The sequence below is a fragment of the Octopus bimaculoides genome, chromosome 3, assembly GCF_001194135.2.
Source record: "Octopus bimaculoides isolate UCB-OBI-ISO-001 chromosome 3, ASM119413v2, whole genome shotgun sequence".
In the NCBI taxonomy this organism is placed as follows: domain Eukaryota; kingdom Metazoa; phylum Mollusca; class Cephalopoda; order Octopoda; family Octopodidae; genus Octopus; species Octopus bimaculoides.
This window is the reverse complement of record NC_068983.1, coordinates 98,202,912-98,206,354: the sequence shown is the minus strand read 5'-3', so window position 1 is coordinate 98,206,354 and position 3,443 is coordinate 98,202,912.

The window sequence follows — 3,443 nt, the reverse complement described above, 5'->3', positions numbered from 1 at the left end:
GTGCGTCGATGTGGATTTTAACACTACAACATCAGAAATATATGCTAAAGAAAACTATGCAAGTTGTTGTACTTTGAGGTGTTATAATCACTGATAATTACTAATATTAAACTACTTTCCGTTTGAAACTGTCCCCTTTATGCACAAATTATTGTTTCTGCATATGCGTTAAATGACATTTTTCCACATCTTATCTGCATAGCTATGACGATGTAATAGAAACATTCCTACTTTGTTTTTCCAAGAGCTTTCTTAGGATGCTTTCTCTTTTGGTATTTGCATAACTAACTGGAAACAATTCTATAATTCAAAGAATGTTCAGTCTTTAAAATTAAATGTATTCTCCTTGATTTTGCTTCTATTAACGTTTCCTTTTCCATTACGCACATTTTATTACACATTCTGTTATCTCGATAAATGCTTTTTCGGGAGATATTCCTAAAACCAAGAACTTATTTAGTAAGTAGTTCACAACGTGTTTATGTGTAATAGACACACAAATTGACAGTGCTCACTGATAATATCCCCCCCACCGGACTGCTCCCACTGCACCACAAACAATACCAACCCTAACGCTGAGGCTAATACTAAATATAATTCCTGGTTAAACTCAGATAATCATAACCCCACAAACCCCACTTCACTACCCTCTAGAAATCTATGCAGCTGTAGATGCTCCATCTCCTTTCCCTTGAAAAGCAAATGCCTCACAAGAAATGCAATACATAAGTATGTGGTCACCACGGATGATTCCAAGAATGTTTATATCAGCACTAGCACCACCACCTTCAAGGCCAGAATCATTAACCATTATTCTGGCTTTAAATTTCAAGCGAAAACTAATACTACCTCTTTATTTAGGCTCATTCATAACTTGAAAATTAACGCAGTTGTATATAGTTTAATGTGGTCCATTCTTACTCATGCCAAACCGTAAAACGGTTATAGCAACAAATGCGATCTCTGCATCGCAGAAGTCTTATCTGTTATGCAATGCAGCAACTGTTTTAATGAACGAAGCTACTTTATTCTTAATTGCCGACACAAATTATGTAATACCTTCTTAAGTTACAAATAATACTACCTTCCGATATAATTCCCTACCAATCTTCCTACATCCGCGTCACTTGAACTTCTTCAATGTATTTATAACATATTCTTTTTAAAGCTATTTTCATACATTTCTCTAACATTGTGATCTCTTTATAGCTTCCTGTTTACATGTGGTAATAATCATGCGCGTACGCGCGCGTGTTTACCAAAGCTGATCCTACGGGCACTCTTTGAGTGTACGCATATACTCGCGAGTATGCACATGCGTGAAGTAGTAAGCGATCAACTTTAGCTACGTGAACTATGTTCGCCTTTAAAGAATACAACCTTCAACTCTTATCTCCCTCTTTTTCCCCCTCTTCTTCTTTCCTAACAACTCCATTCAATACTCACACTCAAATTTTTGATTTCTTCCTTTCCTTTTTTCTTATTCTTGGCCATTTCATCTCTTCTAAAAAATGTTTGTGCACAAATGTTTACGCATCAGTGCACCAAAGTATCTGTTTACTGGAGACACAGTAAAATGGCCTTAGCTTAATATTCTCAAAGACCTTTCTCTAAAGTCAGCATCCGTCTATCACCCCGACTCTTCCTTCGCCTCTTATTATCTTTCTTTTCTAACAACTTTAGACAATTCCCCACTCCCAAATTTTTAACCTCTTTCTTCACTTTTCTTACTTACTGACCCTCCTATTTCTTCAAACATTTCTTTCTATTTTATCTGTTTTTCTTTTTTTTTTTTTTGGTTTGGTGGTGGATTACTCTGTTCTTCCGGCTTCACCTCTCATTTCAAATTATGTTTTCGGAGTGATAAGTTGGGATTACTTACCGACAATGTAATTTTCATATAATTAAGGTATCTTGGATCTGATGAGTAGCTAGCTGAATACCCCTCTTTGAGTAATGATTACATCAGAAGATATATATATATATATAAAAACAAATAGTAAATGAGTATATGCATATATACGTACAGGTATGTGCATACCGACATCCACCTGTATGTATAGGTGCATATCTGGGTACAGGACATTGCAAACAAACGTAGACGAGAACACACGAGCCACATAGAGAACATTCTACTTCATCAGCTACCCACGTTTTAACACCGGCGTTTCGACGAGCTTATATATATATACACGCACATACATATATATACTTCAGCAATTTAACTACACACGTGCTGCTGGCGATTTCCTTTCCTTCTTTGAACTCTTCCCTTATTCCTTTCCGACTAAGACGTATGCTTGAAACGTCAGACTCACTCTTTTCACCGACTGTCAAGCAAATAAATTTCTTGTGCACATCCTCCTCTTGTTCGTTAATTTTCTTCGGTTATTTGAATCGATTTATATATATATGTATGTATATATATATATATATATATATATATATATATATATATATACATACATACATACATCAAAATAAGCAACAAGGATATTCAAGGTTAATGCAGTACGATCGTTTCATGCGACACCATTTATTTAAGTAATGTGAACATTACATTAAATATAAAATGCAGAGCAATCCTCAGCTGCACAAAGATATAGAAAATTTACTGAAATTTCATTTCAGTAGAAGGACATATTATTGTAACTACATTTAAACACTCCAAGTGGGAAGGAAGAATACAAAAAACCATTTTGACTTAGCCAGACCATACAGGCTAGTAATTAATTCCAAGCAAATTTTAACTGTCTCTGAATTTTTTTTTTTTTTTCATCTTATCAGACTTAATGATTTAAAGCTTAAGAGGGCACCAGCCTTTTCCTTATAAGGAAAGGGAAAGTGTAAACAATATACATGGATATAGTTATAAAGATTCTTTAGGTTTTAGAGACACACTATTATAAGTTGGGGGCGGAGGGGTTCACTACTTGCAGACCAGTTTATAATGTAGCAGGGGAAGTTTAACATAAGGCACCCAGGTCAAAAGTATATAAAATAAAGTTTCTATATATGTACAGATACAGTATGTGTTTATTTATAGTTTTCATTAATCAGAAAAATGTATCAGTATTGTTTTACATATACTAAGTATGGAAACTTTGAGATACCAATATTAGCTTAATTAATATGTGAATAATAGTAATGTGACTAATCAATACATTCAGTATGCAAAAACCATGAAGTAGTGTTAATTTAAAAAGCTTTGGTAAAATACATTTAGACTTATTTATACCAATATAAAGAAACATAGATAAGATGTGAAGTTAAAAAGTTGTTTTTTTATATATATTGGACTAAAAATTATTTTAAATTATTTTAAAATTAAAATTAAAGCTAATATATCTAATGTTATTTAAAGAACACATGAGAGATAAAATTTATTTCATAACTACTATAAAAGAATTGATACATAGGATTTACATGGTTTATAATGATGG